We start from the raw sequence: 27,988 nt of genomic DNA on the forward strand, positions 1-27,988 counted from the left end.
TAATTAAATCTTGTTCATTAATTTACGATTATGACGTCTTGCTGTTGACAAGAATTATAATATAGGTACGTGTACGTCAGCATTATGGAAATATCAAATTCTTTTTTATATTTATTATTAAAAAATGTCCTATGAGCCAGTTGCGTTATCTTTCCAAGATCAAATTTAACAAATCCTCCTAAGCGTAATCAAATCTTATTATTTCCTTTCTTATTGCAACCACGGGCAAATTTCTCTCGAACCGAGTATCCTTCCTCTTGTCGCATCCACCCAACTACCCAATAAACCTAGAAATCCATAAACGAAGAAGATCCAGGTCGATGAATGAGAAAGGAAGGAATGGAAGAGCCGTGGGTGCGGATATCAGGTCGAAGAGTAGCAGAAGGAGAAGTAACCTAAAGGTTACTACCGCATCATCGCCACGTCAAACTACCAGCTAGATTAGTCCCCCTTGGGCGAACACGAGGTATGTTTTGCTCGACCGCGTCTCCGTCTCTGTCAGGCTTGCTCTCGGTACACGACGTAGTAACTGACTACATCGCCAGCCGGTAGGTTGGTAGGTAGGTAGGTCGGTTGGTCGCTCGGTAAGTATATTAAACGATCCAGTCCCCCCCGCCTGCCCCCCTTCTGCAAGTCTCTTTCTCGATCTCTGGCCTCTCTTTCTCCCTCGGTGCACCGCGAGTCGCCGCTTCTAGGATCTGTGGGAGCGCCTTTCACCTAATTGTTGGCACAATATGTGAAGACCGAGCCACCACGGTTCCCATCGACTTCTGGAGATGATTCCCCGGCTCGTGGCGCCTGGGTTAGGTATACCGCAGAGGTCGATCATAGAAAACCGGCGATATCGCAAGATTTTTTTCAGGCTGATACGAGCATCGTGCTAATTAAGGGAGACAGGCGTAGGGAGCTGTTGGGAAGATAGACGATCCGACTGGAAAGCGCGAGACTCGTCAGCTCTTACGGTGATACGTAGAAGCGTTCTTGATACAAACGAGTGGATGAAACGTATACCGCCGACTAAAGCGTAAAGTTTGTGCCAAAGGGATCGAAATGAAAAAAGTTTGAACCGCGTTATAAAATTTCTATGAAAAATTCGTTCTCTCTCGTTCGAAATAATGAAATCACGAAGCAAAGAAAAAGAGTTGGAGTTAAAAATCGTTTAATGATACAGAGGGTACAGATCTTGATAGAATTCAAGTATGAATGCACTCTAATGTTAATTTAATTATTATCTCGATATGTAATTTCCTGCTATCAATCAAACGCGGTGAACAGAACGAAGCAAACGGCACAGAGAATTTGCAAAATCTTTTAACTACATAGTAAAGTGCACGCGTGAAAAATCTATATTATTCAAACAGCATAACTCGGTAATAAATTAAACCGAATCGGTATAGAGAGTAAAAAGGAATTAAACGGATTAAAAAATTGACTATAATTAATAATTGTGAGCTATCAATTTATCCAGCTGCCAAGAACGAACAGTATTTGAGATTTGTACGATTCTACGTTCCAGGTTTTCTCCACCTTCGCGTTGTTGGTACATCGTTTCGTGATACTGTTTCAAACACACGCTATAATCACTGTATCCGTGCCTATGCTGCGTTGTAAACGTTACTCTATGATGCAGTTAAAATTACATAGTATAGTATTGCAGCACGCATACGTAATTGCGTTCCACTTACTTCTTTTTCCCTAAGGAAGAAGATCTTTCGTAAAAATTACAAGCTCGTCGATAACCACGTCCAATCGCCTGCATTCTGCCACTCGCATCGTTTCTCGTTTCAACTTCTCAATTCATAAACCTCACGCGCCGCCGTTAAGCATCGTCACCTCGGAATGGAACGAAGCGGACGGGAAACACATATGCGAGGTGAGCATCGAGAAGACTGTCTCGCGAGGAGTCCAGCGGCTCTTCCGCCGTCTTCCTTCGACGATTCGCCACGATCTATAAATTACGAGACAAGAGCCACCTCCGCCGACGCGAGCGGGCCCTCGTTGTGACTCACCAGTCACAACTCGCACGGGACGACGAGAGAGTGAAAGAGCTACGAAGAGGAACGGACATTGTGTCCGCGGACGGAGGCCAGGGAAGAAAAGAAGGAGACAAAGCCAAAGGACGAACGTAGAGAATGCGAGACGAGAAACGAAGGGACGAACGAAGAGAGGGAAGAGACATCGAGAGTTGAAAGACGCAGAATGAGGAGAAGAGGCTAGAAAGGGAGGAAGAAAGAGGAGCAAAGACGCTGGCTGCCGGTCCGAGCTTTAACAATAACGATTATTTACGCCCGCGGAACATTGACGTTGACGTTTAACGTCCCTCTCCTACCGTGAAAGCAACGCTTGTCCGATCGGTACGACCTACGGTTCACCGAGGAATTATTGCCGCTTTTAGAGAAATTAATTCTACGTGCTGGATCGGAACCTTCTTACGACTCCGCTTCGTTGGCAATAATTCAGCAATGACTTTATAGTTGCGAGCTCGTAATTGAAATTCTGGGAGGTGCAGCGTCCATTTAATGCGCGAGAGCCGGCCGAGGGTGATTTACGCGTCGTCCCGCGGAAAATTGCACCGGAATCCGGTGACGAGACACGCGAGATGCTGGAACGATGCCTACGGTTTGAACAGCTACAATTATGGAACGATTGGGCTTCGCGTTTGCCGTTGACGCAGCTCGTTGCGTTGGTTTCACGTTGTAGTTGCTTTACGGACTGTTTCGTTCGGAGTGGAACTTTGCTATCGACTGTATCGCGCATTAGCGAGAGTGTTAATCCTTTTAGAGCGGACCGTTTTTTATGTCATACCGCAAACTGGGTGAACAGTGACCAGAATGAGATTTTATACTATTAACGAGATTTTTGTGAATTTTATTTTCGCTGGTAATTACTACTTACAAATATATGCAACGATATACCGATATACGAGGATATGCCGATTGCGCAATCGCAGGTATTTTATATCGGCAGATCGAGGAGTGGCGATCATTTAATTCTTGTCATTGAATGTTCGATAATTATAGGTATGTGCCGCGTGTAACAATATTTATTGCAATATTTCGAGGAATATTAATTTAAAGACACAACACCTTATTCTCTCACGCACCGAGGAAAATAATAATCGGAGATCTCGCGACATTATTTCGAATCAGAGATATGCAAAATAAAGAAGGATAAAATATTAACCATATTGCAGACAATTTAAATAATTTATCGATATAATCTAGCTGAAAAATGCAAGATATTCGAATGGGACCTTTCATACGTTATCTTTCAGTGCAATTTTATTGTACCTTGTAAACCTTTCCTGATACCTATTAGTTAGAAAACGCAGCAATCGCCTCGACATCCGCTGCTTCTTAAGAATTTAATCGCCAGAAGGTAAAGTAGCTTCAGCCTGTCGGCCATAGCCGTTAATTACATTTACGAAATCAATCGAGACGCAGTTGTAATCTCCGTCTAGATATGGTTGTTGCTACCAAGCAGTGAATGACCGTGATGTTTTATGCAAATTATAGCCGCGGAAACGCGAGCCAAACCGGGCCAGCAGATTTCTCGACTCACGTTTCTCCGTAAACATATTACACGAGTCCTTTCGCAGCCTATTCTCTATCTTTCACCTTCTCGTCCTTTCTCTCTGTCAACCCGCCCACGCTGATAACTTGGGAATGTTTGAAGCGAATCGAACCTGGTCTCTTCAAGAGTGATCGTTGCGCTCTCGAATGTCGGAGCGAACGTATCCGCGATATTGGCTAATTTATTCACATTCTAAAAGCTTTTGCATGCATTGATATTTTTTCAAAATTCCTTCACACAGACGTCTGCGCGAAATCGTTTACTACGTACATTTCAGAATTCTGGTTTGATAGACTTTATTTTTAAATAGCGTGCGCAAAGCTTCGTAATAGCCCAAACGAATAACTAACTAATAGCCTAAAACTATATAAAATAAAACTTTCCAATTGATAAAATAGCAACTAAGTTTTCCGAGATTTGAAACGTAGTTAAAAATGGAACTATTGGAATTTAAGACTACTCCTGTAAAGAACGAAAATTTTGGCTTACGTCGTGCAAGCTATGGTCTTCGATCATAGAAAGCGTCTGTCAAAAATGCGAAAGATCACCAAAAATACCAAATCGATTTACGAGTCACAGTTTCTAGGGATTAATCGATCTCCACCCCTGGCACGAGGTGTCTTCAACGAGGCATCTTGTGGTTCGAAGAACGCAAACGATTCAGCGGCGAGGCGGCCCAGATGCAGCGTTATCGAGGGACGTGATCTAGCCTCGTCATCGGGGAATGTGGGAGTGTCGCAAAGGGATCATCCGCGTCTCTGAGCGGAGAAAAAGATCGGTGACAGCCGGTCGACGTGGAGGTGTCACGAAGGGGCGTGGAGGTTCGTCACACGCTGCCTGTCGCTCGATCCCTGGTTCTGCTTCCACTCGATCTTCCCCTCTTTTCTCGTTATTCGATGCTGCACGGGAGGTAATTCAATTATCATATCGAGAGATTAGCTCGAAAGAGGTGGACACGCGTCGTTCATCGTGCTCGAGCACTTCGGTGACACGATGCCGATAAGAGGTGGAATTTATCGGGGGACCGAATTTTAGAAATTTCGTGGAAACGTTAAGAGTTTGAGTTGTAGAAATTGTTCCTGAAAGTCGAAGATTTTCTCGATTGTTCGACGTGGAAAAACAGAGACCGAAGAGTTTCTAAAGTGTGATTTTCCTCGTTTTGGAATTCTCATTCTTCGGTACTTGTGTCGTTTTTCCAACAAACTATATTTTCGCAACCTTTTTCATCGAGGAAGCCGATTTATTACCAAACCGCCTCGGTACCAGAAACAACCAAGAAGATACATTGCCCGAACGTAAAATCCGCCACGCTACCCCTTCGGATTGGGAAACGAACGCCTCCGAAATGGTTCGCTGCGTCCTAGCGGATCAAGTCCGTGGCGCATCAACGTCATCGACAGGAACACGAAACAAAAGGGAGGAAATAGTAGAAGAAAAACACTTGGTAGGTATGACTCAGAGGTATTTGAGTTTCCAGTCGAGTGTTTCGGCGCGATCGTTCTCGTTTCGAGCGTCGTCCCGGCTCCAGCTACGGTTTTGTGGCTGCTCATTGGCCCCCGTGGGGGTACCGGGCCAACCGCGTCCCATTATCCCATGCTAATTCCCTGGCTACGGCTGTCATTGCCTCGAGGCGAGGACTGACAAGTAACACCTCTTGGCTCGTGTTCCTCTCGACCGTAGGAGTGTCTCCTCTCTTGCTTGCCCCTCCAGCTCGACCTTTTTCCCTCCAGTCATTGGTCCTCACCTGGAATCCTCTCTTTTTAACTCGTTCCCTTCGTCTCTATTTCTCCTAGCCGATTTGATCGACCGGCTCGTTTCTACGTCTGTCTCACGACTCATCTTCCCTTCTCTCTTCCTCCCAGAGTTCCGTCTTTGTCCCGTTCCTCGTCCTGTTCCTCTGTCTCTGCCAGGAGAGAGTCCTCCCGTGGGCATCATCCTCGCGGAGTGTACACTCCCGCCGAGACCGAAAATCAACTCGTCATGCTCGCTTCATTTTCTGGCCGATGTAAAACAGCCATTTGTTAGGTCGTGTCAAGCATCGCAAGAACGTCCGCGGGGTGTCCCGCTCCTTGGACGGCCACGAATGGCATATCGATTGGCGATTCATGCGATCGACGCCTGATAATAAATATCCGAGAGCGAGAGTGGTGTAACATTCGAAAGTCCTTTCGGGTCTGGATCCCACCTCGAGCTTACTCCCGGTGTTGTTAATAGTTCTCGACGAGGGTTTTAGTCGGTACCCTCTCCGCTGACCTTGGCTTATGCGGAGAAATCGGTCGAAGCAGAATGATATTTCGAGATATTCGGCAGTGTGTCGATTTGTCTATTGGGTTTTTAGAAACCTTCTACGATCACCGAATTAGTAGTTGGTAAAGACAGATCAATTTCGATCAGGTCTCTACTCGTTGAACGAGTGATACGAAACTTGCACGAATTCGAGACTCAAACGTAGCAGGTTTATTTCACTAATCGACAAAGAGATCGACTATACTTGGTTAATAACGTCAACAATTACTGACCTACGTTCTCCACGAGAGTATCGGGTACAAAGATACGTGTTTCGTTAACGAAGTGATCTCGAGTCATTTACGAAATCGCCAGCTGAGAATGATCATAAAACAGCAGTAAGCCTCGAATATAGACGTAAAATTTGATCAACCATCGAGTGCGATCCGGGAAAGGTTTAAGGCGGTTAAGGGGTAAGCGCAAACGCGTTTGTTGCGTGAAATTTCACGATGTGGCCAGAACAGATCGGTGTCGCGCCGCTTAGTCGTTCGTTGGCCTCGTGGACGCTCGTTACGCCGCGGCGCTGTCTCGTAAATAACTGCCTTATATTCTCGCTCTCCTCTCTTCGGCTCTCTGTCCCCGAACAACCGTATTCATTCGCTGTTATTGCCGTTTAGAGGCTGTTGCTGCTTTTATGAAACACTCGAAAAATCGTGGTAACTGTGGCCACGCCGCTACTATTATCTCTGGCAGGAGAATGGCGATAATCGACCAACGGAAATGACCAATTAAACCTTCCGGATCTTTCGAACGTTGGGTACCTGTGGGTACCACCTGGTGACTGCGTGGTCTGGAATTGGATTCTTGAAGCGGATGATGAAAATGTATCGATCGAATGCTACGGTAGAAGTTCGTGTACACCGAAATCAAACGCACGATGAGAGCTGTGACGAGAGGTATCTTGACAATCAATCCAAATCCAACCAATCCAGCAACCACAAAATAAATAATACCTGTATCTCGCTCAAGAAGAAAAATTTCGACATCACCGCTAAAGATATCCAAAACGATTTGAAAAAAAAGCCGAAAAATAACCTGCACTGCACGGACACGATCGAGGACCGACCAGAACAGAAACATGTTCGAAAAGATAGGTCCCGAATATAATTCCCGTCAGTCATGAATGTTCTCCAGATTCAAATGCGAATCCTTGATGCACGCTTCTAGATTACGAAGGATGGAGAAACGCCAGTCCGTCCCGGGGATCTACTTTGTTAACCATGAAGAACACGGAACAGGAACGTTTTGGTATGCGGCGCATCGCTGTCTTTACACCGGCTTGAACTAAATTTATGTGGCACCGGGAGCCGAGGGTGTGTATTTGAATCCGGGATGAGACACATCCATATTTTTTTCTTTACGACCACGCGTTGGACCGTGCATGGAACTGCATGCCGGATGTAGCACGCGAACCGACACTTTTGCAACGCGACATGGACGCGACCTCCGGCATCGGGCCCGCAACGTTTCTCTTTTTCTCTTTCCTTTTTCTTCCTTTTCTTTCCTCCCCGTACACTTGACTCTTTTTATTCTTTCTTTTCATCGCGGTCCGTTTGCCGCGTGATTCCAAACGTGTTGCAAGCCTACGTCTTTTAACGCGTCCTCTCCAGTATTCTTTTCGAACGTTGTTCTTAACTCTGCTGTCACCGACACGCGGCCTTGAAGCGTCTGGAATTATGGACTGAAATTGCAGAGTAAAATTGACACTAGGAACGCGCTTCGCAGCTTCTTTGGACCTTGCCGCGGTCGCCGCGTTGATTCATCGGGGATGATGTAACGCGACTCGTTTCGGATATGCGCGTTTCTCGTTAGAGATATGAATGAACGAGGAAGAAGATACTTGTGAGAGAAATTACGAAAGCGACAATTTAGTAGATGGTACGACGATTAAGTAGCAGGAATTTTAATTATTCTAATTCTCCAAATTAATTTCCATTCCGTTGTCCAATAATCCTGCCCTCTCAGTTTTATCCGGGAAGCGATTGCCTTCACAAAAGAATGATCGAAACGATCCATTGTAATACCTCACTCCCAAAACCACTCCTTTCGTCGCCACGTACTTCCTTCAGAGGCGTTGACAGCACTGTCATCGAGCTTAAAGCATCCTCTTGTGTTCGTTTTGGCGCATGCTAGGATATATACGACTGGCTGTCGCAATCTTTCGCTAAATTCGGGAACGCTCTCGGGACTCCTCAGGGCCGAGGAATCTCGACCTTCTTGGCGAACGTTTAAATCGATCCTCCCCCTGGGAAACGAGGGCCTCGGGCCCGCTCGAATCTCGTTACCGAGCTCAGCGGGACTCCGATTACCATTTCTCGGACAAATCGTCGCCTTCGTGCCGCGTATCGCGAGATCCTTGCCGAGAAACCGCTTTCGAACGACTATAAATGCCGGTTGGCCTGTCCGAGCAACCGCATCCGGGGAAATTCCTCCTCGCGGATCTTCTAAGCAAGCACGATCGGTTTTACTGGCTTCGTCTCAAGAGTTTAGAGGCTGGCTGTCTCTTCTGACTCACTCTGCTCATTAGCATGTGAGTCGGTAATAAATGCCGCTGAAGGAAATTAATAGACCGGTTGATTCGCTTGGAACTCCTCTCCTCTCCGCTTGATTGAGACGCGATTTTGACGAGAATGGAAGAGCATGTGTATTTTGTGGACTGAATTAGGAATTAGAGAAGCCAACTTGTAACTTTTCTCGTCGTATTTGCGTCCCTTTCCGTTAAAGCGAACAGTCTTGCAGTTTTTTCAACACCTCGGTTACGAGACATTGCTATAATTATAAAATATTATCGAACAAGAGCCGATCTCGCCCGAAAATAAAATTCTGGGCAAAATTACTCGATTAATCAAAAAATAGACTTCTCTGAAATTCCACAGCGAATAAACGTACACGAAGGAATTGTATATCTTCGCGCTTTCTAAAATTTGTATAAAAGTAGATAGAATAAATGATGTAGCTCTAATTCCTTCAACGATTACGTTAACCTAACGACGCGCGATTGTGTTGTATAAATTCGACCACGATAATAGGGTTAATTCTACACGATGTCCACGACGACTCTAATCGTAAGAAGCAATGGTCAATGAAGAGGGATCGTCGAATCGACGTGCACGTGAGCGCGAGTAAGCGCACGGCCGAAGGTAGAGAGAAGGTAGGTAGGATGTAGGTCGTATATCAATCGGTTTATCTACTTGTCGACGCGTGTGGCCGACGGCACGTTATGTCGCGGTCGACAAGGAGAGCCAACAAGAGCTGGAACAAGGGAAAGAGACAGAACGGACCTCCGCCTCTCTCTGCGTCCTTCTTTCCAGCCCTGTCTTCTCTTCCCTTCTTATTTTCTTCGCTTAACTTGCGGAGACACCGAGAAAAGCAAGTTTCAAGCCACGGTGAAAGAAGGAGGAAAAAGGGGGAGACCAGTGTTCACTAATGTTCTTCCGTTGTTCCCTTTTCTCTTTATTGGATGGATTCCTCACCTTCGAGTTTAGTTGTCTAGTCGTATTAGAGAACAAACAATGAAACAGGATATTCGTATACGGTATATTTTATTGCATTAAAAATTGCTGAAAATGCTTCTTACTCTGTGAAATACACGATTCTGGCATTCGTATTAAATTTCTATGTGAAGTAATCAAATTCATCGCATCGTGCAATATCCTGTTTCACTGCGTGTTCTCCATTATCCAATGCAATAGACATAAGTAAACATAAGTAGGCAACGTAAGTTAGGTATTTGCTAAGAAAATATTTAATGCCAATCTTTTAGAATATGAAACTTTTTATGAAAAATTGTTATTCCTCGTTCCCGTGATTATACGCACCAGTTATGGAAGACCCTGGACCAATTAAACGCTAATCCTTTTCTTTAAATATTTCTTACTATTTCCTAAAGCACGATTTGCTCTATATTCCATGTACATGATGTTCGAAAAATTCAATCACTGAACTCGCGCTCCTTTACATCACTCTACAAAATGATACTCTCTGTTTCACGTCGTATTAAATCTTCCTTCCATACCATAAGAATGCTCTACCTTCATAAATCACGACTGATTACCCTGTCTTCGTCTGTCCAGATGCAAGGAAACAAGTTTCTTATTAATTACCCTCCGCATCGAAACTTTCTTGACGCTATCCTGTCGCTAATTGAACAGGGCCTTAACCCTTTCCTAACTACCACGGTTTCGTCTACCACGTTTTCCTCGAATCTGCCGACCTGTTTCCCAGTTTTATGGTTTCTCTCACAGTCGTAAAACTATTTGCGGCTCTACACCGCGATAATAACTCACCGACCATCGCGTTTCTCAATTAGGTAACGCGCGATGGCCGCTGGCTAACGTAATTTCGAATAAATCAGGCCCCACTTTTGCCACTCGTCTCCTTCTACGGATCACAGTGAATCCCTGTAAACCTATGCTGTTTACTTATTTATTGTCTCCTATGTTTTCAGAAAAGAGCTGACAAGATAAATACAATAGCTATTCAATTTTTATCGATGTCACATTTGAATACTGAGAACCGCTGGTTTTCGCGATGATCCTAACGTGACTTCTTGTCATTCTTGTTACATATGTACATTCTCATTAAACACATAATTCTTCTTTAGTTACATTGCTAAGTAAATTTTTTGAAAAATTTCTCATTGATTTAAAATAAAATCCAAATAATGTCAAAAAAATTAATGAAACGAGTAAATGAACGATGGAATTGATGGCTGATGAAAATGAATTCCACTATGAATTAAGATTAATTTCGATATTAAAAACATCGCCAACATGTATGAGCATATATTAATATTTAAAGTACGAAATAAGTATCTACATATTTTGGTTAAACTAAAATATAAATAAAAATATGCACATCAACAAATACTTTGTATATCAGGTTTTTTCAACATTTTCTACTATCATCGGTATCCAGAACTATTGACAAGTTAATAAAATTATAAAAAATAATCAGAAGGAAGTTTTCTAATCAATTTAAGAAAATCTTATATAGGTTGGAAATTAAACAACCTGACGATAGAGAACTTCTCGAGCAATAAACTGATTCCACAGGCGAATTCTTTCGTACGTTTTACTATATACAGGAGTAATAATAACAAAAAACAAATGCACCACAAATATTTTTTCATTCATAACCTCTCAATGAAATTAAGTCTTGTTAAAAGTAAACCAGTGTCTGGATACATTTGAACAGTAGTGTACATACATATAATAGATGTATAAAATTTACCTCCATTAGCACTCTCCGTTTTGAAATTCCATTTCTTGTCAAAGAGATCGAAAAGAACGAACGAAGCAGACCGGTTGAACGCAGCATCTACACATTCACACACTCGCATTCGATAGATCGATCGCCATCGTATTCAACGCGAGAATAACGATTCGTTTACGTTTTTTTCGATGGTTTCCGCCGGTCGATCGCGGGAAGCCAAATGTATATTTTATTCGGTTTCTTCAGCCACTTTCTCCGATCGGTCCGGGAATCGTCGTGTTTGAGTTGAAAGACGAGGACATTCGAGGCATAGAGGCAGCGTACACACGGCAGCGTCAGCGATTCATAATTTACCGTCGATGCTGCCCTCTCGCGTGGTCGTTTGCCTCTAATTTATGTGTTTTTAAAGACGCGCCCCTCGCGGCTCCTACAAGGATTCAATTTTCGACGGATTCCGCTCGCCTCCTATCTCCCTACCAACGCGATAATCGTGTTCCGGGCCATTTACACAGCTCACAATGTTATTTCAATCGCGAACACTCCCATCCGCGTAAACGCGTCGAACGTGCATTTTGCTCGAACAGATATACTCAATGCGCATGCGCAATCCCGCGCGTATGCAGTGCCACAATTTGTCAGGTTAATTAGTGCGAATTTATCAAGTGAAGTGCATATTTATCAAGTGAAAAATGTGGAAACTGGCACGTTTGGAGTAAGCGGAGAACATTTGGGGAAATTGGAAAACGACTCTGGTGAGTTAATATTTATCGTTCGAGTATAATTTAAGACGTAAACGTTCCCTTACAAGTCTTAGGATAATTTCGATATTTGCTCTAATTTTTGGGAGAATTAGGTTATCACTGGCAACTATTATGAAGCGTCGTTTGATACTTTATACGTGTATATACTTTATACAACAAAAATCTTACATATTTGTACCTTCTAATATATCTTATAATAATGAACCAATTGCTTATAATGAGAGATATTTTGTGAATGAAGTTACGAAGATTGTGTAACGTAAATATATCAAATATGTTTGGTTATGTTTACCTAACTCAATGAAGAATTATCAGTGTTACGATACTTTGAAGCGTAAGTGTCTTAGAAATCGGATTCGTTTTAAAAAGGAAAGAAAGAAATTGCGAATCAGTTATAATCGCGTGGAAAAAGAAATCACCTATCAATTATAATTTGCAAAACATATTTCATCGATTATTAATACATGGAAGGTTAAAGCTATTACGTGCATACATCAATAAATCTGCAGCAACCTTGAATTTGAATAAATTATTGCACGTGTATTTGCATAGCAAGGCAGACCGCTGATCGGTCGTCCCTTGAACACCTGGTGCATATCCATTGACGTACATCGCATGCAAATATCGTTCGAAACACCAAAACAATACACGTCCACGCCCGGTATTTGCTGATGGCAATTTTGATCGAATAAAATTGCGCTAGCAATACATACTGGCATCGATTAAATCAGCACGCGCACACACACCAAAATTTGTTGAAGAATTTTAATTGCATCGTCAAATTTCGGTACAAATCTTCTATTTTGTAAACAATCCCTGCATTTCTCGCTATTACATTCTCTTCTCAAAGTAATTGATAATCATCTTCGTATATTCACTTTGTGAATTGTTATTATGAAAGCTAGTAGATTTTACACATCCGAGCTTATAGGTTATGCATTAATATTTTTTATTCTATTGAACTTCTTTATCTATTGAAATTTGCAAAAAACTGTTTCGTATAATGAAAATATAACTTTTTACGTATATTATCTCCTTTAAAATAGCAATACTTAGCAATTTCGATATAGAATTGTATCCAATAATACTATTTGTATCATTATACGTAAAATTATTGTACGTAGAGATGTTATATGTATGATGAAGTGTCTCTGAAAGAATGTGCTCTGCAAAATTTTAATCAGATACACTAGAAGACTGCGCACCTTCGATTACCTCTTCATCGGTCATCCGTGATCCCTCCATTTTGTGAGAAGGTCGATCAACGGGAACGAGCTCGTTACGTCACAACGGAGGCAGGGACTTTGATCGCCATAAATACCGAAAAAGTCTCTATATATCCCCGTGGATAATTATCTGCGGCGATTCCCTTTCTCGCGGGTGCCCTGGCGCCTATTAAAAGTTCGTTTTCCTGGACATGGTACGAGGGCGGCATAGCCACCGGTGCCCCTTAATTAAGAGGACCCCGTGTTATACTGGAATTTCCTCCGAAACAGTCCAACTTAAGCGGTATTTAATAACGTAACAATTATATGGTAGGCACTAGACTTTCGAAACTGCGTGGCCCAGTCGAGGCCTCGCCGGTCCTATCTTCACCCTTCTACTTTCTTCTCCGCCTCTCTTCGTCCGTCCCTGGAACCTATTCGCCTGTCTACACAGTCATTCGAGGAAAAATCGAAGCTCTAGAGAGGTGTGTTTAGTCGCATATGAACGAGCGGCTGTTGAGTAGTTTAGAAACACAACAATAATTGTTTGTTTGTTTCAATAATCAATTTTTTTGTGGAATATTATAATATTCTTTTAAAAAATAACTGTATAATTTAAAAGACATTTTATCTATCATTCTGTCAAATTTGACATATGGTCGTCTTCGTATGTTGGAGTTTTGTTGCACCATTTACACAAGACTCGTTTCTTGCCACGAAATGTTCCATTACATAGAAGAAGAAAGTGGGTCGCAAGATCGAATTTTAGGAATCTTTGGACACGTATATAATTGCTCGTCGATCGTTCTATCCTAGATCAAAGGCCATAAACACGTAGGCCGTAGAAGGCGGCGTATAACGAGGATGATGTTCCAAGGATCTCCCAAAAAGTATCCCGTTCGAGCTTCCATCTAGCACAAAGAGATACATTGTGCACAGTTGGTCCCACGCGGCTTTCCGCCTTTTATCTGCTCGTGTCGTTTTTGATTTTATGTCTTTTCGAAGGATGTAATTATACGATTCCGGCGATTCTCCCAAGTGTGATTAACCCATTCCTACTCGACTTCAGACGGTTCTAGACAAGCAGTTTTCGTTTAAGTTGTTGGTTTTTTGTTGTGCACCTCTTAGATGACTAAAGCATAAAACTTGTATCAAGGGGATCAAGATAAAAAAATGTAGGGATAGGTGCTTATACAACGTAACGGAGAAACAAGCTTGTAAGACTTCCGAAGAATGCATCGTTGTAAACCACTGGCCATGAAAAATGACAAATTTCATAGCATTCTGGTAGTTCTGGCGTTAGCTTCGTATCAAACCACGTTATTCTAAAGGTAAAACCTTCGAAATGCAGTCTTCGTCTCTCACAAGGATAAATTTAGTAACTGGCCGCATGGGTATCATTAAATAGCCCATTTCTATTCCCCCTGACTTCTCCAATTCAAGTCTCCAATCACGAAAAGTACCAAACCAAGCGTATCAATCCATCATCGAACAAAAATTCCAGCAGAACTCCTCGTTCTCATCTTCGCCTCTCTCCTAACCTCTCCACCGCCCCCCCCCCCTACGCACACCTCCAGAAATGCTTCCAGCAACAAAACCGCTAATCAGAAGAGCAGGATCCAAAAGCCGTTTTAAATTCAATCGAGACAATTCCTCGAAAGTATACGCTTGGAACCATCAGGAAGTCATTTGTCACCCTTCATCATCCTTCCACGCTACCTCCGCGACCTATCTCGTCGCTGTCGTCGTTCGGCTACCCGCTGTATCGAGGAAACTCAAGGGGGCAGAAAGAGGAAGGGCTGAACACGCAGGGATCAATTTTCGAAATTATCGTCGGGTCTCTGCGAACGCGTATATAATTGGCCATTGATCGGTCCCGCCCAGTCCCCCGGTCGTAAACGCGAGAGCCTCCGTTTTCGAGAGCTCGAGAACCGTGCCGGCACAGACCCATTTCGGGACCTCTCTTGCCGTGGTTCCCGAAAAATATTCGATCCAACTATTCCAGCGGAACAATTTACAACGCAACACAATATAACACCTAACGACCGTACTCGGACCGCGGGCTAGCCAATTAAAAATCGAAACGGCCAATTACCCGACGATTGCGACCGGTTACGACTACCCCCGAAAACCGCGAAGCTGTGTTTTGCTTGTCTTCTTCTATTATTTCGTAGCCTGTTCTCTTTTCCAACAACTTCTGTTGGGTATCTTCGGGGAGGATGACGAGGATGGAAAATTGACGTATCTTCGAAAAGATCGTCTGTCTTCGACGTTGACGAATTAAGGCGGTTGTCATGTTGGAACGTGTTGAATCGATTTGCTAGACGATGACTTAGATTTTCCTAGATTCTTTTTAGGAATTCAAAGTATCATTTTGGGAATTGTCTTAAATTCTTGGGTTATTCTGCAAATAATGTGAATTTTTTAGAGCCGCATCACTTACATACGTACCGATGTAGTAGCAGATTTAAATTTTTATTATCGTTGTAGAGTTGCTTGAGAAGATAATAGATAATAGGGCTGTTTCATCGGGTATTCTTCAAATTTTAAAGACAGTTCCAAATACAAGAATTGTATTAATCTGAAACTGATCGAACAAGGATGCGTACCTTGTTCCTCTCGGTGGTGGAGAACAGCGTTTCAAGCAACGCTGTGGAACGTGTGAAAGTACCTCGCGAACTTATGCGACGGAATGAATGTTTCGTTGGTGGAGGGCCCGAGGCGAGGAGAGTTCTGTACGGTGGAAATGTGGTTACTGCAGACCGGTGGAATCGTTTGGGAGTACCTGGTTTTTAGAGACGTTGCTCCCGTCGGGTCGTAAACACAGGGCGCCGGATTACGAGCGGGCCCCGGCCCATTTTTCGAGAACGATACGCCTCGCTCCGCGGAAGCTGTCCGAAGATTCTTGATGGGAAGACAGCTTACCCTTTCGCTGCTCCATTTTCTATCCTTCTGTTCTTACTTGAATATTTCCTACATATTGTAACGTAGGATCCGTAGCAGAACGTTACGAGAGGGAACGAGTAACAAAAATATTGCAAAGTATTAAAATAAAAAAGATGTTAATCCGAAGCGAAGCAACAGATTTGCGAATCTTGCCTCGACAATCGAAAAATTGCTAGATACGAAACTGGATCCGCGACACTTTCGTGGTAGCGGGCGAAATATCGTGAACAGAAAGATCGACAGGCCTATCATTCACGATACGTTGATCGTTCGATTGGTTCAACGAAAAAACTCCGCGAAGGATTTCTCGAGAAGAAGGCAGTAGAACGAACGAGCGGCATGATGCCTCCATAAATCCCACGTAATCCTCTCTTGATTTCAGGGCCTCGATTCGCGCGATATATTGCGTCGAATTCCGATTAGCTGTCCGTCGAAATTGCCTTCAATTTAGCAATTAACGAGGGGGAGGAGGGCTAATGGGAGGGTAGCTAGACACATCGGGTCGTTTGAGTGACAGCTCTGACCTCTCCCACAAGTTCTACGCGCCTCGAACTCACCCCGAGTCGACAATCCAGTTCACTCACACGACCCAGCCGGTATTCATTGAAATCGAACCGGCTTCTATCTCGAATCACGAGTCTTTCTCGTACGATTATACAACCGATGCGAAAATTAGCAGATGTTCGCATGGACGTTGCGTGGAATCTTCCTCTTTGATCCTTTATGTCCCCAGTGCCTTAAAATATCATTTTCCGTTAGAATTTCCCTGTTTGACACATTCCATTAAAACGAGATGAAACTTCTTCTTTCCTTTTCGACTCCCTCAATGGGAAACGACAACGCTAAAGGACACCACCCATCGAGGGTACGCTGGAACGACGCGAACGAATCGTAGTCGAGCGACAGTTTTTCGCAGTTGTGGTAAGCTTCCTGTGTTTTTCCGCTTTTTGATCGCGACAGAAAAGACCACCGTAGATACAGAGAAGGCACAGAAAGCCGCAAATTGTCCCGTAACAGCGACACAAAGTGACTAGTAGCCTCTTGAACGCACAATAGCGACAAAAGGCGAGGTAGTCGAGGATTATCGTTTCCCAAAATAGAAAGGAAGAGGAGAGGCTAGTGAATAAAAAAAAGCAAAGGGAAGAAGAAGAAGAAAAGGGTCTCTTTTTCACGCTGGATAGGCGCAGATCGGCACGAGAGTCTCGTAGACAGGTAGATAGCTAGGTAGCTGATACTTGGTGCAACAATAGCCTCTCGAGGATCTCTGCAGTCCTCGTTTCAAGGATTCGAAGACTCGAGAGCGGTAAATAGGCGAGCATAATTCAGGTAGGACACGGATACTTGACCGCGGTGTTGACTTATTGGACCATTCGTAGCGACGAACTAACGAAACAGCTATGGGAAGAATCGCCTCGATGTACCTGGTTCACAATTCCCTTGATTTGCATGATTCATTAATTAGATTCTGTCACGCTTGTCTTAACAGAGGCTTGAAATGTCAGGCGGCTTCGTAAGTCGGCCAATCGATTCGTTCTGTTGGCCAAGCCCTCCCGATCGAAGCTGTGCAAATTTTGGTATGCGTGTCAGTTGGATTTAATGAGTAGAATTAATGTAATTAATTAACAGCTCGTCACCGGAACTTTGCAGCAATTAGGTCATCCGAAATTGTTGCGTAACGCTACGTGTTACCATGTTCATAGTTTGAAAATCTTTCATCCATTCGTAATTTGTGAAATACTTCCAAAGCAAGGAACGATTGTTTCTGAATTTACCCTTATTTGTTTAAAAATCGACTTATTCTCCTTCTTATTCTATCTGTTATAAGTAGAAAATACTGTGTATAAAGTGATTCGTCGCACGGTCAAATCACTCTGATGTTTCCCGTGAAAAGCTTCTCGTAAAACAGGAAGCTACTACAAATCGATAAAAGTCAGACACTGTTTGTCACCGAAGAACATGGAAACATCACAGCTCCTGCCTTTCGTCTTCCATTTTCTGAGATGAATAATGATCTACAGCTTATCTCGAGTGTCGCGCGACAGACGTCAAAATGACCTGTAGTTCTCTACGAAAATTGCTACGAGATAAGATAGCTACGAGTCCTTAACGTATACCTGTGGCTGTTTATATTACCATTTTTTTCTTACTAGTCTAGCAGTTGAAAATAAATAATTTATTTAAGGGGGTGAATCACCCTTGGATTGACAAAATTTTCCTTTTCTTCACTTGCTCCGGCCATTATTTGCCTGGAGGCTTCTGCCGCGTCAAAGGTAAATCTCGTAAAAAGGACAACGCGAATGGTGGTCTTCGAGGAGGCGACACTTTGCCCAGCTACCGTGCGGTTTATCCACAGGGGGTCCATCGTCTCGCCCTCCCGTTTCGTAGCCACCTTTGATCGCCAGTTTTTCGGAAGAATTCCAGCACAAAAGGTCGTTAATATTAACCACGTTCGAAGGCTATACGCCGTGTCTGACTACCAGCGTCCGTGACAAATTTCTAAAATCGCATTCGGTCTGTGAATAGGGTCAAGGAGCGCACCATAGACGTTCTAACAGGCCGATGGTAATAGAAATTTAATGTGCCGCCGATTCGGGGTTTACGCGGGTCGTGTAGGTTAAGGTTTCTGGGGTTTTCAAATAGGTTGGGACTTGTCTTTAAGTCGTCGTAAGATTTGTCATGCCAAGTAATGGCGTGACTTTGATTTACAAAAGTGCACTACGCAGAGCGGAGATTAGAAAGAGATCTCCATACGATAGTACAGTCAACGAAACAAAGAATTTTCACATCGATAAAAATTCCAATTTATTCGCGAAAGTTTAACATCTTACGCGAAACGGTTTACAGTCGGCGAAACGACGAAGAATTCTTACGTCGAAGCAACTACGGTTAAAGTAGATACATCGCACATCTGCAAGCTCGATCAGGCACAGACACGGCCAGTTGGACACCAATCGTTATTTAACAAGCATCTCATTACCCTGTCGAAAAAAAGTCTCACGAATAGTGTGGCGTCGCGAATTCAGCTGTGACAAGGACCCTACTCTCGCACAATGTGAAATTAAGCTACGTAATCCCCGGACATACGCTGGAACGACGACATAGGGGCTTCCTCGTGAATTTCCAAAGCGGCATCGACGTCGCGTCGCCACCCCGTCAAACCGACTCGTATTCTTGGTGGCGTGGCTAAAGTCACCGCTGAAGGAGGACGGGGAGGAAGCGAGGTAGAAGGATCGCGCCGGTCGAAAGGAACAAATGAAGGGACGGTGGATGAAGAAATAAAGAGAGGAGACGAGTGGCGAGGAGATAAAGGACGAGAAAATCGAGGATGAGAAAGAGAGAGAGAAAGAGATTGGAAAGAGGGAGAAGAAGAGCGAGGCGGTGGTGGATGGAGTGTCTCGATTCGACGGCGCTTCAAAGGCGGCCGAAGAAATAAAAACTCAGCTCTCGCGGTCCTGTTGGCAGAAAAAGGAAAGGGAAGCCCGCCTCCAGGGAGACTGCGGGTGAACCCCCCTCGTGGACACGCCGCCATAATAGGCGGCGTCTTTACGATTAGCATTGTGAGTCTCTCGATGAATGTGATTGTTGTCTAAGCGGGGCCCTGTCGTCCCGTATACCGGTGTAGCCAACAGAGATGGGGGCGCATAGGGACCCACAAGGATCTCGTGCTGAGCCCACAATGCGCGCAGCTATGCCAAGCACGCGTCCCTTGTGTTGCGTGAGCGTGCGCCCGCGCGCGCGACCTGCGTGCCTATATTTATAATGCATTATTTACAACTACAAGGGCTCGGTATTCCTCTTGCTTTCCTCCTTTCGCCCGCCGACATCGCCGCTCTGTCCTTCGCTCGAAAATCATCCTGTCGGCTCACACCGTGTCTCGATTTCTCTCTTTTTTCTTTGGTATTTTATCACTTCGTCTATCCTGTTTTATTAGCATTGACATTAACTTTTCTTTATTAACATTGTTCTGAAAATCACTGGCCTCGGAAGAAATTAAGACACATCTGAGTTAAACATAAGCGATAAACGCGCATTTCTATAGCTGTCAGACATCTTCGAGCATTACGTGTTCTCCAATGATATTTCTTTACAGTACGACCTAGCACCCCTTTGTCTCTCCGTGTTTCTCAAGCCCTTATCCCTCCCTAAGAGCGACGTATGTTGACCCGTGCCAGGCATTGTCCTTTCATCCAGCCCTTTCCTCTTCCCTTCTCTTCGCTCCAACCCGATCCCCGTCACGGCACACGTGCCCGATTTACCATGGTACACCTCGCCATCTTGTGCATCCCAGGTCGATTCCCCTGGGTGCAGTTCCACCACGATTTCTGTTAAGGACTCGAGCCGATTGAGACAACGAACGTAGCTTCTCTCGGTGATCGATCGATCTTGGGGAAATGTTATCTCGCGACCGATCCAACCACTGACACCTTTCTGCTCTTTCAAGAGAGAGAGAGAGAGAGAGAGAGAGAGTCCGCGGGCACGAGAAAGCTTGGAAAATATTGTATTACCTGCGGACCGGCCGTCTGTTGGCTGTAGATCGCCGCTGATAACGGTAATAGGCTTTTAAAATGTTTATACTCGCCGGGACTTCCGTCGGTGTATCGCCAATAACGAACGACTCTTCGTTCCCGATACCGTAGCAGATCCGATTTGTGTTCGAGGCGAATAGATTAGGTGAAAGGTGAGAGTCAACCATGGAAATTGAAAGGTCGACTGATTGGAATTGAAAATGGTTGATGGATCGACATCGTTCTGTGAACTATTTCGTTGCGTTTTAGAGACTACGCCAAATAGGGTAAAGTGCCATAGATTTATACGTGGGGTTACTTGAACCAGGTCAATCTAAGTAATTTGCTTCCCCAAATTCGACTATGACTATTTTATTATCACTATATATAGTAGCAAAGTATTTGAAACCGTGTCATTAATGTGATTCTTAGTGGATCTACGATACACGATAATACCTTATACTTTCGTTATTGCGTTAAAGACTAACGGTGACTTATGGTATACGACTAGTTTGATTATTTTACCAGTATTATTATTTTGTAATATTAATATTGCGTCCAATGGCATCGTCTTTTAACGGTTGAGTTTCTACGAATATATATAAGTCCGGGACATTAAGTATCCTAATACAAAACGATATTTAAAGAGCGGTAAAACTCTGCGTGAAATCGTCGGGCACGTTAATTACGCAAACGTCTCATCCGTGTTTCACAATATTTTTTCCTGGTCATCATCTCTGTTTTCACGGCGAAATAACAGGAAACCGACGTGGCACAAAGTGGATACGTTACTACGGCGTTTCGTCGTATTTCTATTTGGTATGCACAGTTCATCGAAAAAGGAAAGCCACTAAATTCCGCTGGTTCTGTCGTTTATAAACGAATGTACGGGCATGAAAACCGACACTCAGCCACGCTCGTAACATCTCCTCTGTAAGCTTAAACTTCCTCGCCGGCACGACTTCCACGTGTCGAAAGTGTATTGTGTCCAACGATATCGGTACTTTCCCGCATCAGCCTCTATTTCCGGCTAGAAGATTACCGGTATTTTTTACCGAACTTTGTAACCTTGAAATAACGTTAAAGTTTAAAAGAATTCAAAAGATGGGCAGAATATAAAATGAGACAAAATTACGTGGTAACGAACAGAAAGAAACGCAACTTTGTTGTAAAAATATGGTAAAAATATAGAATATTCGACGTATGTTTAACAATTTTACGGTACAATTATAGATAATAGATGACAGTATTTGCCGAGGGAACACTAATTTATGCGACGTTCTCTATTTCTTGACGCGTAACTGTAATCACCTCCATTCGTATAATGTGTCGCTAAATTTAATGAAACTCGAATATGAACATCGGCTTATCCATAACTCTAATCGAAACGCAACACCTGAGTAGATCAACAACTGGTGAATATAACACCCTCTGAAGAGGAAGTCCGCTGGCGGCAGCGACTTCCGCGTGTGGTCGATCGGCCGGACAGAGCACGTACACCTTGAAAGGGGAAATAAATAAGTTCGTAGACATTTTACGGTTAATTATCGCCACGCAGAGCCAACAGTTTCACGTGACTGACCGACCAGACAGACACGAGAATGCACGTGAACGAGGGAAGGAGAGAAAAGTGGAGGAACTTCAGAGTGGGTGGCCGTCGCCTCAGATCCTAATCTTCTGGTTTACGGGGTCTTGTCCTTCCTTCCTTCGCTCTGCCGACCTTACCACGTATGCATCCCTCGCGACCCTCTCACTTTCCTTTTCCATTCTCGTCGCGAACAACCCCTATCGCCTCGTTTAACCTTTGCACATTGCAATTAATTTCTCCGACTATTCCTGAGAAATATTCATCTCGCAGTTAGAGAAAATGACCATCTTAGAAACGCATTAAAATTTCAATGCCGTCTTTAATTCACTGGAATATCTAAAAAAAATTTCATTCTGCTCTTGAGAAATTTTATTCCACAGCGATGACGCGTTGCGAATAATTTTTTATTTTCTGGTCATTTTTATTTCCTTTGTATTAAAACAAGATGTAGGTGCATACATGGAAAGTTCCATAAGCGCATTACACTTTCATGTAATAAAGATCACAGTAAATTAAACGAGAGATCAGATAGTACGAGAAAAGGTTTGTTCACAAGTTTCGCGTACAATGTGTCGCGCCGCTACTCTGCTGTAATTAAAGTCGGTGACAGGTGGTAGGCGAGGCACTGATAGATGCGAGTGACGCGGTTAAGTATCAATTAATTGACAGAGCCAGAGATAAATTGATTTATGGATGTTTCGCAGTTGTAACTTGTAACGCGTTCATTGTTCGTTCTCCCCGTCGTTGATCACGATTCCATTGTCTTATAATTTACGCGAATTAGAAACAGGACAAGTGAGAAGAAGATGAAAGCGGACGGATGGTGTTACACGAGTTACTGCACCAGTTACGATTTCTAATTGAACGCGCGAAACGTTTTATCGCCGTCGTTGCTACATATCATTCTCACGGATCTCTATAATTCATTCTCTACGACCGATGAATTATTCTTTCGTTCGTACCCTCAGCTATCTTTTAACGAACAAGTTTCAACGTACGTAAATACGTACATATCCATTGTAAAATGAAATTACAACTTGTTCGTTAAAAGAGAGCTGAGGGTACGAACTAAACGTGGCCGAGAATATAGGTACAGTGTAATAGCGTGGGTTCGAAATGAGTTAAATCAAAAGGTCGAGTCTCAAGTAAGTCTTTGCTACCTGTAACCACCAAAATGAACTCGAAGATCAGCTTCACCGAGAAGCTGTCGCTTGTTGCGATTGAGAAGCTGACGACCGCCGGTACGGCGTGGAACAAGAACCGAAAGGGGCAACTATTTCGGTCGAAGAAGAAAGGCAGCAATTTTCGAGGTGGTCCTGGCGTAAGGATTGGGAAACGTCGGGTCGAACGCGTCCACCTTTCTTCTCGTTCACCTTCACCGCGATGTGTGCATCGCCTTTTCTTCTCTCCGTTGCGTTGGTATCCCGCGTGTATAGAGACGAACAGAAGAGAGACCGTCCGTTACGTGCGTGGTGCTCCGCAGAAGAAAGTAAAGAGAAGGAAAAAGAAGAAAAAAAGACGTAAGAAAAGGAACAAAAAAGAAAAAGAAAGGAAGAAAAGGGAAGCGGGAAGGGAGGACCCAGTACATCGTTGGAGGATATTTGCGCCGAAAGCGGCATGAGCAGCAGATTGACGGGCGACCACCCGGGCCAGAATGAGTCTTGCGTGGTCCTCGAACGGCGACAAGCTTCTTTCTCCTCTCGTTCTTTCCTCGCCCTCGCGATTTCGTCCCTGTCGCGCCTCATTGTCCAGCAGAAATGCGTCCGAACCATCGACCGGCTTAACGACGTCCGTTCGCGTCTTCGGTAGGTCTCGTTTCCGAGCAAACGGCTCTTTTATGCGTCTACTCTCGTCCTACACGCTGGTTCGCGGTAGTTCCACCACATTTTCCTTCGAGAAAACTACCGGGCAATGGCGACAGTACCACCAGCATTTACGCGATCTATTTTATGCAGACGCATATGAACCGTTCAAAGGCGAAAGTGATCTACTTTTCTAAAAATTTCAAAATTTCCCAATTTATTAATTTCAACGTCGAACAAACCTGGATAGTCACTGGAAAACGAATAAGCCTCTCGAGAATTATTATCTCGCCTGGACGTTTAGTCCGTTTATATTTATATTCGAAAATGATCTCGTCGATAATTATCAGCCTCCTTATGAACTAGATCGATTATCGCGATTCACACAAGATCAGCAGGTGTCGTTACTTATAAATGGGCGTGCACGTTCACCGAGGAGGGAACTAGATCGTGGCAGCGTGATCTCTGGTCGAATCGTAAAGCAGGAAATTTATCATCGTGATAAAAGTCGAGAATTTATCATCGTCTCGGTGTTTAAATTTTTTATTACGATCTTAGTTGCCGTTAAGAGCCATAAAGCTGTTTTATACCGCGGCCTTTTATCCCGTTTCCCGTGGTGGACTCCGCGACCGGTCACCGAGGTAGCCTTTCACGCCGCGTGGGAGGGGTGCATCTTTAAAATGTGGTTTCAACCCCTTCGCGTGGCCAATTTAAATTCCTTATCGCGAGGCTTAATTGCCGCGCCTGAGGACTCGTAAACTTGTACTACACCATGTGAATCCTCCTCTCGTTCGCTTCGCTTCGTACACCCCGCTTTCTTTCTTGTTTTCGCGAAATTCTTTGGTCGAAGATAGCTTGAGAACGTGTTTCGCGTTTATCGTTGTACCAGAGGCATTCGCACATTTTTCGAATTTATCGTGTACTATGCGTGGCTTTACGGGGCTCGAATGGCTTCTCGTCCGCGTTGTTCCAGCTAGTTTACTACCTTCCAGACGCATTCGACGAATTCTTACCACCACAATGTTCTACTTGTTACGTTAATGATTAGTTTTTATGGATTAATTGTAGCCGTATATTTCTTAATCCTTCGACTATTTCGCAACGACGGTTCTTCCCACGTAATGCATTTCATGGGCTATGGAATTTCTTCCAAGCGTGAATTTTTCAAAAGTTGTTTTTAAATCGCCGAAACTTGGAATTGCGTTGCGTTACCTACGCATTTATGGAATAATATACGAAGACGAACGAAACTATCATGTTCGTAGTAATAAATAATTGATAAATATTATAAAAGATTAATAAATGCATGTTCGTGGCAAATTCTCTCACGATTCTCTCGAAAGCGGCTGATCTCGATTCGTCGTCGTAATACGAGCATCACATCCGAGCCATCTATCCGGATTTATTCCTCGCGAGATGCATTCGCCGTTAGCGAAGCGAGAAAAAGAGAGAGCGAGGAACCAGTTCGTCAAATTTTCGTGCCGATCGGGTGCACAACAATAAAACGTCAAAGACGATGCATGGGACCACCGTTCTGGCTGCTCCCTTCTCGTCTCTCCCTCTCGTCCTTAGGATCGCGTTCTCTTTTCAGACGCTTCACCAACCACGCGTAATTTCTTTCCGCGAACGAGAAACACGCGAAAGTAGAAACGTTCCGTGCGATGAAAATTTCGCGATTTTAAAAGGGACAATCCGCGTAGTATCGAACGAAATTCTATTTGGTTATTCTACGTTTCGCTACGAAAACCTTCTGCGTAGAACCCAAAACCGATCTTCCAACACACCTACCAAATTTATCTTCCCTCTTTTCTCTCGCCAGCCATTACAGCATCCAAGAAGGCAAACAAGCGATATAAAAATAAGAATAAAAACAAAAACGAGCCTCTCCACGCTCAATAAACCCGAAACAACCATTGATATCTCGAGTACCCGCGTATAATCGTTGCTCGAGGTTGCTCGATGCGAGATATCCATGAGAGCGCCGAAAATCCAGGCGAGATCCAGAAAGCACAGTCTCGTGTCCGCTCTCGTCTGCCGGTCGTCGCACGTGTGGTCCCACCGGCGTAGATCTAGTCTCTTGTCACGGATACGCGTTCCTCTTCGTTCCACCGTCCTGGTACGTCGTCGGCTGTCTCTGTTCCGACCGTGTTATCTCGTATTCTTCCGATGTTCCTACCCCGTGTTTCGTCCTGACGCTCGGGTTAGCTTCGAGAAATCGCGTGGGCAGGTAATCGAGTAGGCCCCTCGCGAGAATTTAAGATCGTCGTATCCAGGTTCTTGCGCTTAGCCTCTCCGCCACGTTGTCGCGAGATTAAGCGGCTCTCGGATCTCGTCCTCTCGCGCTCCACCGGCATGGTAGACGTCCACGCCTGGATCCTCCGCCTCCCATGAATCCGTCTTTCGCACCATCCTCAGGGAGGAAGCTGGCCAACCTTTCGATCGTTCGCTTGTTTCCAGTCACCATGCAGATAAGCAAGTTATTAGGTGTTGGAGAAGGTTCTTCGATAGTTGTCCTTCTTTTCTTCTTTTTGTCTTTGTATCTTTGCCTATTAACATGGCGCGTATGGTAATTTGTTTCCTAATACGGCTACTCGAGATTACAAGCTCCTTGAACAAAATGTACTTTTTGCTTTTTGATTCTTGGCGTCTGCTTCTTCGTGTATGTTTATCGAACGGTTTCTCCTTTTATCGCTTTCTCTCGTCTTTTATATTTATTTTTATTTAATTGATCGAACCTTACACCGGTGGGCATAATATTTGACCCGTTTGTTGCTAAAATGGTCGAAATGGTAAAAAAGTCGAAAAAGTTGATCGTTTACTGGACAACGAGGGATAAATTAGAAATTCCGTAAGAGGTCGAGTGGGCGATTCTCGCGTGTTCTGCCATTCGCCGACAAATTAACGAAGATATACATACTTACACGAATTTTGCACAAAACAGGATGAAGATTACGTTTTCGAGATGCGATGTTAAAGCAAATAAACGAGAAGTTTACACCACTTTTGCATTAAACGGCTCGTTTAATGGATAAAACAAATCTCTTTTCAGATCATGTCCCTTCAATAGCGTGTATAAAAAGACGAATCGTCATAAATATCCAAACAGATCCAACTAGACATTCTCTCACAAATGCAGCCATTTATCGAAAAGCATGCAATCCGAATATCACCGACATGTCGAACAGCAAAAGTTTTTCCTCGAGCGTCGCTCTCGATCTTCGGATACATTCCTCGACTTGCTTACCGTTATCTCGATCGAGCTGACAAAACGTCAGCGAGTTCCCTTCTTGACCGGTTGCAAAAAGCACCGTTTGACGAGGGTGACACCAGAGAATATCGGGCTCGATCGAGTATACATAATACGCGTCTCGTATCGACCTTTCTCTCTTCTTCCATCGTTCTATCCCTCTCGCCCTCTTTCTTTTCGATTCTCTCGACGGTGCATGGTCTCCGGTCTTTCCCCGTGCGTTGGGATCACCCGATGGCAGAGAGGGGAAAAAAAAGAGCGGACAGGAAAAAAAAGGGAGGACCACGATCGTCGTTGGTGCGCTCCTTCCACGAGGATTACAGGTTTGCGGAGAGATCAAGATCTGAGTTTTTGGTGCTGATCGGATGGACGGATGGACGAGAACAGACCGGACGGTTCCCACACGCCGCTTAATTGATCGATTCGAAAATCTTGGTGATCACTTGGAGGATCTGCTCGAGCATTTACCATAGATCGTGTCCGGATCTTCGTCCTGCCGATCTTTACCCCTCGCCCGAATTCTCAGGAGTATAATATTAGGCTAATCCGAAAGTTCCGTCTCTCGATTTCACACGTATATTTCTAATTATATTTAGAAATGTTCGCAAATCGCGTTACGACACTTTGAAGTCTCTGCACGTCCCATTGGAAGCATGGAATTTTGCTAAAAAATCGATTCTACCGTCTTAGAACACGTTTTGGTAAAAAATTGAATCGAACTAGCGGATGTCGCTGTTGATATCGGTAGATTTGATTTCGAGCCAACGACAAAGCTACCTGGTGATATAGTACAGATTCAATTGGGAAGATGATAGACGATGAAAGGAAAAATTAAACGGAAGGAGCGTGAAAGGGGGTCGG

General features: G+C 44.0%; 1 long non-coding RNA gene across 2 annotated transcripts in view; it reads left to right on the forward strand.

Moving 5' to 3' along the window:
- The first annotated feature begins 11,715 nt into the window (after nt 1–11,715).
- Nucleotides 11,716–27,988, forward strand: part of LOC143303349 (uncharacterized) — an 88,443-nt gene continuing 72,170 nt past the window's right edge. For both annotated transcript variants that reach the window (XR_013059538.1, XR_013059537.1), the window contains exon 1: nt 11,716–11,825. This is a non-coding gene — a long non-coding RNA (uncharacterized LOC143303349). The remainder of the gene's footprint in view (nt 11,826–27,988) is intronic.

Source organism: Bombus vancouverensis, chromosome 11, assembly GCF_051014615.1.
Source record: "Bombus vancouverensis nearcticus chromosome 11, iyBomVanc1_principal, whole genome shotgun sequence".
Taxonomy (NCBI): Eukaryota; Metazoa; Arthropoda; class Insecta; order Hymenoptera; family Apidae; genus Bombus; species Bombus vancouverensis.